Source organism: Arvicanthis niloticus, chromosome X (genome assembly GCF_011762505.2).
Source record: "Arvicanthis niloticus isolate mArvNil1 chromosome X, mArvNil1.pat.X, whole genome shotgun sequence".
Taxonomy (NCBI): Eukaryota; Metazoa; Chordata; class Mammalia; order Rodentia; family Muridae; genus Arvicanthis; species Arvicanthis niloticus.
Window position 1 is genome coordinate 57234925 of NC_047679.1, and position 8740 is coordinate 57243664.

An 8740-nucleotide genomic window follows, 5' to 3' on the forward strand; every position below is an offset into this window, starting at 1 on the left:
TTTTTTTTTTTCAAGAACGTTCGGGTGTACATTTATTATTTATTTATTTATTTGTTTATTTATTATCATTCCTGTTGATTACATCTCAGATAATATCCCCCTTCCTGGTTACCCCTCCTCAACCCACCCCTGTCCCATTCTCCTTCTCCCCCTTTGCTCTGCTATCATAGACTCTAAACCTCTAAAAACCATAAGCCAAATTAAACATGTGCTTTTATAAGTTGCCTTAATTAGTGTTTTGTCATAATGATAAAAAGTAACTAAGCCACTTCCAGCCACTTCTCCACCAACTTTACTAGGTCTACAGCACTAGTGGATCCAAAAGTAGAAGGCATGAGTGGACACACACACACACACACACACACACACACGCTTGTGCATGCTCATAGTGGGGGAGAGATAAAAAGGACACTGGAAATGGCATGAGTCTTTTGAAACCTCAAAGCTGGCTCCCAAGGACTAATCTCCATCAATACCGTATCTTCTAACCTTTCTCAAGCAGTGCTATCAACTGGGACCAAGCATTCAAACATTTGAGCCTATGAGGGGTATTCTCATTCAAACTACTACATTAAAAAAAAAAAAAAACTCAAAGAAAAATAAACATGCAATAAAACCTCAATAAATCAGTTAGAAAATTTATGGGAAAACTTACAAGTAGAATGGATCAAGTAAAAGACAGATTATCAGGACTTGAAGATAAAGTAGAGGACTTGCATTGTTCAATCAAAAATTATGAAAAAATGTAAGACACATGAAAGAAATACGCAGGAACTTCGAGACAGTATAAAAATTCAATCCACAAATTATAGGCATAGAAAAATCCAAGGTTAATGACACAGATCAGATTTTCAGTGGGTTAGTGGAAGAAAACTTTCCCAAATTTAGGACAAACATCCTTGTGCTGGGTAGTTTTATGTCAACCTGATACAAACTAAAGTCATGAAAAGAGGTAACTTTAATTAAGAAAATACCATATGAAGCTCAAGAAGAAGACCAAAGTGTGGATGCTTCAGTCCTTCTTAGAAGGGGAAACAAAATACTCACAGGAGGAAATATGGAGACAAAATGTGGAGCAGAGACTGAAGGAAAGGCCATCCAAAGGCTGTCCCCCACCTGGAGATTCATCCCATATACAAACACCAAACCCAGACACTATTGTGGATGCCAAGAAGTGCTTGCTGACAGGAGCCTGACATAGCAGTCTTCTGAGAGGCTCTGCTCATAGCCAACCATTGGACTGAGCACAGGGGTCCCAGATGGAGGAGCTGGAGAAGGGACCGAAGGAGCTGAGGGGGTTTGTAGCCCTGTGGGGGGAGCAACAATGTTAACTGGTGTCTTCCAGTTTCAATGGTGAATCTGCCAAGACTCACCACCAGAGGATTTAAATTTAATATGGCTTACAAGATTAGGATTCTAGTTGTTACACCCACCAATTGAGTTACCATTGTTTCTGAAGTAAGTTTGAGCGGTGTTTTCTTCATGTGGCAGCTTGACTGGGTTCCAGAGAGAAAGGTACAGTGGCAAAGCGTGGGTTTGCCAGATGTGCACTACAAAAGGCCGTTGGAATTTTGAAGCATGGGGTTGGCATGATAGCAACGGGCCAGTGGGAACTTAGCAAGTGGGGTGGAGAGATTTTGGAGCTCTAAGAGAGTCTCCATGAGATGAGAACAGGCTGGCTATTTCCCACCAGTATCTGGTTGGTCAGCCCACTGGCGCCAGTCTGGCAATAGCATGGATTCTTTGTTAAAAATTTTCCTGCAACAGATGGCAAGCCAATGTGTTGGGCAAGAATCCACTAGAAATTTAAGATTATTAGCCTGAGAGAGTTTTATTTTCTAAGTGAGAAAAGGTGGTGCTGGGACAAGTCATGTGGACTCAATTGGGGGAAACTTGAAACAAAGAAACAGGGTTCTGAGGTCCCCTGCTGTGGAAAGAGACAAGATGGCTGCTCTGAGTCAGAAAGCCAGAGAATGAAAGTTGCCTACATTTTGGGGCAGATATTGATTGAACTGTAAATTTATAAAATTAGAATTATTTGCTTTTAGGATAGATTTATATATAGATTTTGTCTGAATCACATGGGAAATTCTGCCCATGGTTCAGAAGTAGGATAGGGAAAATTAGTCACTGACTCCAAGTAGAGAGGGCAGTGATAGTTACCTGTTATGAACAGATATTAATAAAATAAATGTTTGTAGCTCCAGGTAGAGAGGCCAAAAAATAGATGGTATAACAGAATGGCTGTTCTAGGCAGAGAGCTTAACAAGTAAAAACTACCTGCTTCCTATAGGCAGATATTAGTGAAAGTCTGAATTGTTAATAATTTTTTATTTTATTGTTAATAAAATATTGTTTATTTTATTGTTAATAAAGATATATTGCTCTAATAAGTCTTACAGGATACTCAAATTCTGTCTAATGTGGGCTCCACAGGAATTTTGGGTTCAAATCCTGGTTTGACTAGCTGCCTGCTTGTAAGCAGGTATAGATAGACGTGTGAATCTGCCAGGGGCCAGCCCCGGCTTTTGTAAGGAGATTTTCTTTTTTCTTCTTGGTTCTTCTTGAGGCAGTGGAGGGGGAAGAACATTGGTGGGGGTAAGACTTGGTCTTACGGCAGAAGAACAGATGCTTCAACGTTTTGAAGTAGAGCGAGTGTCCAGGTGTTCAGAGGTCTCTATAAATTGGCTAAGTTTTAGAAACTATGATTTGTGCTTCCCACAATTATAGTTAACTCAGTCATTCTGGATTTCTGACAGGGTTGAAAACATATAGCTATTGACCTTAAGAGAAAAGATTTGAGTGGATGGTCATCAGCTGACATTCATCCTAAAGCCAGGTTCAGAACTAAATGTTTTAGTTAGAATAGATGACAGAGGAGCTGGTTAGTCAACAAAAGGATAAACTGGGTATTAGGACTATCTTGTACCTCACTGGTACAAATTGGCATAATTATGCTCTAATTGTATTTTGAGAGAAAAGTTTCATTTTAACAGGAAGGGTGATGGGTAGGAGGAGCTAAGGTGGGAGGAGTACTGAGAGGAAGAAAAGGAGTAAGAAGAGGAGAAGAAAGAGAGGAGAAGCTAGGTGATGAAAGAGAGAAAGAGGGGGGAGACAGGGAGGTAGATGTTCATGTACCTCCACCAGTCAAAAATAGTTGTTATATCTAGGTTGGTCAGTGGGTTACACCTCTGATTGAACAGTTCCAAACTTATAAAGCCTATGATTAACATTTTTTTAAAAAAAATGTATAAATGCAAAAAGGAAAAGGGGGCATGGGATAGGGGTTTCCTAAGGGGGGTGGGGGGGAATGGGGAAAGGGGATGCCATCTGAAGTGTAAATAAAATATCTAATAAAAAAAAAGACTTGGTCTTACGAGATATTTAGGGTTGCTATATAATAAAAGTTTACTTATCTATGTTACTATGCTACTGTAGCTGTCCTGCCTTCTGTGATCCTCTGAGGCCAGAAACTGCAGTTTCTGGCACTTAGCACCTCATCCCCAAAACAGCAAAGGATTAAGTAAATAGCCTTTGTACTATCTCAGCAGGAACTGCTGGGCTCTAACTTGTGCCTGCTAGTCTGAAGTCCCAGGAAGAAAAGGACACTTACAAAAGTAGTTATAACATTTATTACTAAGTTGTAAAAAGTTTCCTACGATAGGTATCTAAGGGGAAAAGCAGAAGGATGCTACCTGTGGAAAGGGAAAAATTCTACTCTATCTGGGGAAAGGGAAAAATTCTACTCTATCTGGGGAAAGGAAAACATTCTATTCTATCTCTCTATTCTATCTGTCTCTCATCTCTTTGTCCTCAGTATTATGCATCTTTCAGAATACATAATCACATGTTACAAAGTTCATCACAAGTTCACACCAAAAATCAAATTATAAGTTGAAATAGAAGTTTACAACAGAGAATGTTTACATGCATATCCATTAGGAGTAATTATCTAAACATCCATCACCTATCTAGCTCCACAGGTTCACTGAAGGTTTATAACTATAAGTTATTAGTGAAGTTTTGTACAGATAAACCCAGGCAATATTTTATCTTCTGTCCTAGCACCTATAATAAATCATTAGTTCCCTTTTAATGACCTTTGGTTAATTGTTTTACAACTTCTTGAAATGTGCTCCAAGCAGGAGAAAGTCTGGTTACTAAGAGCAATTAACTGATGACACTTGGGAGACTGGCAGAGTTCTCATTGCAGTTTTGACTATCAGAAAAGGACCTAATAGCAGTCCCACTATAAAAGAGCTTAATAATCATTGATATAATTTTAGGAATTCTTATAGGATCATTATTAAGACTTAAAAAGTCATCTATTTGCCTGTATAGCGTCATCACAAGACAGTACATCTTCATGGATCTACAGAGATCTGCTCCAAAGGAGTGTGCTATTGCTTAGTGATTGTTACATGTGTTTAATAATAATAGGAAAAGCATATTGATAGCAGGAATCTTTCCTAAAATAAGTCCCTTACAGTCTTGCTGAATAAGTGCTTATTTGTCTCAGATTATATAATAATCCAAGGCAAGCCATTTCAGGATGATCACCTACCAGTTATTAGCTTGTCCCATTATGGCTCCTGACATGAATCAATTGTTTTAAAGATGGTATAACAAAGTCTGCAGGAAACTCATTCTCTAATGTGGGTTCCATGGGAATTCTGGTTTTAATCTTTACATGACAATTTAGGAAAAGTCTAAATAGGTTCATACAGTATTTGTTTAGTTTACTTCATTTGTTTTAAATTATTTTTTATTATCAAAATGGGTGTGATTTTTAGTATTGTGGTTGTTTTATTGTTCCTCTGGGACAGAGGGCAAGCTACAGGTTTTCCTGGTTGCTGGCTGGAGGATATACTCATTTGGGAGGAAGGTTTTGTCTTTGTGTTTTTAGAAAGATGACTAGGCTCTGGATGTCTTCCAGACCTATATGGGTCAGATTTGACAGAGGGAGACCCCCAGAGAACTAGATTCCAGAGAATCACACAAAAAAGTTATTTTGATGATACTAAAATTTTGTTTTGAGATTTATATATTACAGAATATACAGCTTTGGTGAGATTCATGTCAGACATGCTAAACTGACTTGCTTGAACTCCTGATCTCTTGGATTTTCAGCTGAATCCAGTCAAGACACAGACAACAGAGACTTTAAAAATTGTTGATGTGGCCTTCTTAAGGCCAACCAACTCCCTCATTTTCCCTACCTCCTTCCCCTTCAAGATATCTCAATTCCCATATTCAGCTTGAAGAAGTTATGAAGAGTCATTGTCCAAGTTCCTTGGATTTAGGGTTCTGGAGGTGGTTATACTAAAGTTGTCTTTCTAGGGAATTTAAAAATGATCATAATTGAAACAGGGAGGAAATAGATAGAATTGATTGTATAGCCATAATCTCATTTGGTAGAAATCTCTATAATTTTTACTAAGTTGAAGTCATAATTTCTTATTTTGGTATAGAATTTATTTGATACAATTTTAAAGCTTTCATTGGTATGAATTTTTTATTGATATAAAATTGGGATTAATATTGTTACTCTCATATAGGCATTGTGCCCATATAGCACATTTAAGAATACAAGGCTTAGACTTAGTCCTTCTATAACTGCTATTATAAACTGTTTTTTAGATGATTAAGCAATATGAGTTAAGAGCCAGACAGCAAACTCATGATTTTGAGTTAATTAAAAGGGTGTTTCTGAGATATTTCAATTAGCAATGGCTGAGAGTAGTCAAGGTTTAACAGTTCAGAAATGCCTTGGGTAGATAGTCAGTCTTCAAAGGTGTCAGAAGTCCACAGAATATGATGTATATGGACATTTCATTATTAAGGATCATTTGACTAGAGATATGTCTGTTCCTGACAGCACCCCTTGCTTGGATTCAAAGAAGAAATTGAGCATCAGTGGAGTTGCTCCAGTTGTTGTGAGACAGCCACTAGGCAAGAATTGCCTCATTTTATCTACAGACAAAATACTGTTCAGAAAAAGGACACACTAGGCAGAATAGTCAACTGATAATCTCTGCCAAGACAGGGTAATCATCCCTTCAAAATTCTGCATTACAAAAGTCTGTCAGATGATCCTGGGCCAGAAGGCTGTAGACTGATTCTCCAGTGTTTTAAAGTATAAGAGACTGTCCAGGTGATTAGTGGTCTCTATCAATAGGCTAAGTTTTGGAAGCTATATTTTGTGCCTCTCAGATTTTTTAGGTAATATTAGTCGTTCTTGCATTTCTGGTGGGGTTGAAGATTGGTAATCTCATAGCCAACCCAAGCTGTTTATCATTGAGAAAGATGATATAGATTTGTGAGGATGGTTTTCAGATGGCATAGAATCTAAAGCCATGACATGAGTCAGGTGTAGAATTATAAGTCTTTAAAGTTAGGATAGATGACAGAGTGTACTATTTAATTGACAAAAATGACTGGGTGTTAGGTCTGTCTTATACTTTATAAATTACAAAATGGTAATAGTTGTGCTCAATTTATATCTGAGATAAATGAGTCTTTTAATTGGACAGAAAGGGGGAAGTGTCATGGATAGCCCTAGTGTTGCTTGTATTTTTATGCTAATTCTGCTTTCCCAGGAGGGGCTGCAGACAAGGCGTGAATCATGTACACAGGTGACTTCTGGTGAACCATCCCCTAATGAATAAAGGAACCAATCACTGGGTGTGTAGTCGGGACTTCTGGGTTGGAGAGGGGAAGAGAGGAGGCAGGATAGGGATAGGACCTTTTGGACAGGGATAGCAAGAGGACAAGATGTAGCTACTAGTGTCTTCCAGATTCAATGGCCAAGATTCACCACAGGAGGATTTAAATTTAATATGGTTCCATGGTGTACTATATTTAAAATACTGAATATACGGAACAAGGAGAGAACATTGAAAGAAAAATCACAAGTCACACACAAAGGGAAACCTACCAGTTGACTTCTCCAGGGAGACTTAAAGCCTGAAGAACTGGAAGGAATGTACTCCAATTTCTAAAAGACCCCAGATGCCAATCTAGACTACTGTACCCCATAAATCGGTCATAGTTGGAGGACAAGGAAAAAAATTTCATTTATATAAGTAGTCCAAAGAATTCATGTCCATCAAACCAGCAAGACAGAAAGTACTAGAAGCATGTTCCAGACTAAAGAGGGGAGTAATAGGCAGTTTGTCTTCTCTGAACATGGAGACTACAAGCAGTTAGGAAGCTGAAGCCGCACTTCCCGGGTGACTCCTCCAGCTAGCCGGGCCCCTCAGATGAGGCCTGCTCCCAGAAGAGCACCTGCAGCTCAGCCTCCAGCAGCAGCTGCACCATCTGCAGTTGGCTCACCTGCTGCTGCACCCCAGCAGCCAGGCCTGATGGCCCAGATGGCTACCACTGCAGCCGGTATGGCTGTGGGCTCTGCAGTGGGGAATACCCTGGGTCACACCATCACTGGGGGCTTGAGCGGAGGACGTGGGAATGCTGAGCCTGCAAAGCCTGACATCACTTACCAGGAGCCGCAGGGAGCCCAGCTGCAGGACCAGCAGTCTTTTGGACCTTGCTCTCTAGAGATCAAGCAATTTCTGGAGTGTGCCCAGAACCAGAGTGATGTCAAGCTCTGTGAGGGCTTCAACGAGGTGCTGCGGCAGTGCAGCATTGCAAATGGTCTCATCTAATCAAGAAGTTCAAGCTGAAGAAATGTAAAATTGGTTCTGTATAATTGATAGTATAAGTGTGGACCTTACTTCTAACAGCCCCATTGCTTTGGAATGGCCACGAAAGCGATCTGACTAGAGATGTTTACTGAGGCTTGTAGTGTTGGTTAATGGGCAAATGTTTGGCCTCCTTAAACTTAACTGTATTGTGATTGTAAGTTAAATAAATTGGTTTATTCTGAAAAAAAAAGAGGGGAGTAATAATAGTGAAGAGGCAACAGAAAAAATAAACAAAACTATAATTACCAAAATATAAATTGAGACTAAGTACAAAAGCAGCAAACACAAAAAAGACAAGTCAACATCCTCCTTTAAAAAATAACTTTAAGTATTAATGTCCTTAATTTTTAAATCAAAAGACACAGGTTGGGGACTGGAGAGATAGTTCAACAGTCAAGAGCACTAATGGTTCTTAGACACTGCTGCTTGGTAGTGTGGAGATGGCTCAACTAGACAAGGTTCTGGGGAAATCACTAGACTGAGCTGGTACATGATCTAAGGTTGCAGTTTTTTTTTTTTTTAAAAAAAAGATTTATTTATTTATTTTATGTATGTTAGTACACTGTCATTCTCTTCAGACACACCAGAAGAGGGCGTTAGATCCCATTACAGATGGTTGTGAGCCACCATGTGGTTGCTGGGGATTGAACTCAGGACCTTTGGAAGAGCAGTCAGTGCTCTTAACCGCTGAGCCATCTCTCCAGTCCCTAAAGTTGCAGTTGCAGTTTTAATGTAAAGAGAACAATCTAAGGCCTAAATACACCCTTCATATAGCATTTGAAAAACTCAAAACTTTCCCCCTAGATTGCTGTTTCCAAGGTCCCCTAGGGGTGATAGTTAAGTCTCTATATCGAAACTAGTAGATCTTGTTAGGTATGGTTGTTATATTTGTAACCTTAGTACTCAGAAGACTGAGGCAAGATGATCAGGAGCTTAAGTCTAACCTGGGCTAAAAAGTGCTATAGTATGACCCTGACTCAACTCTCCCCTAGCAAACAATCCCTGAAGCTGTGAAGTGTTATTTTGGCCTGAGAACT

General features: G+C 39.3%; 1 pseudogene; it reads left to right on the forward strand.

Moving 5' to 3' along the window:
* The first annotated feature begins 7191 nt into the window (after nucleotides 1-7191).
* On the forward strand, nucleotides 7192-7847 carry LOC117694978 (coiled-coil-helix-coiled-coil-helix domain-containing protein 2 pseudogene; annotated as a pseudogene).
* Nucleotides 7848-8740: the final 893 nt, after the last annotated feature.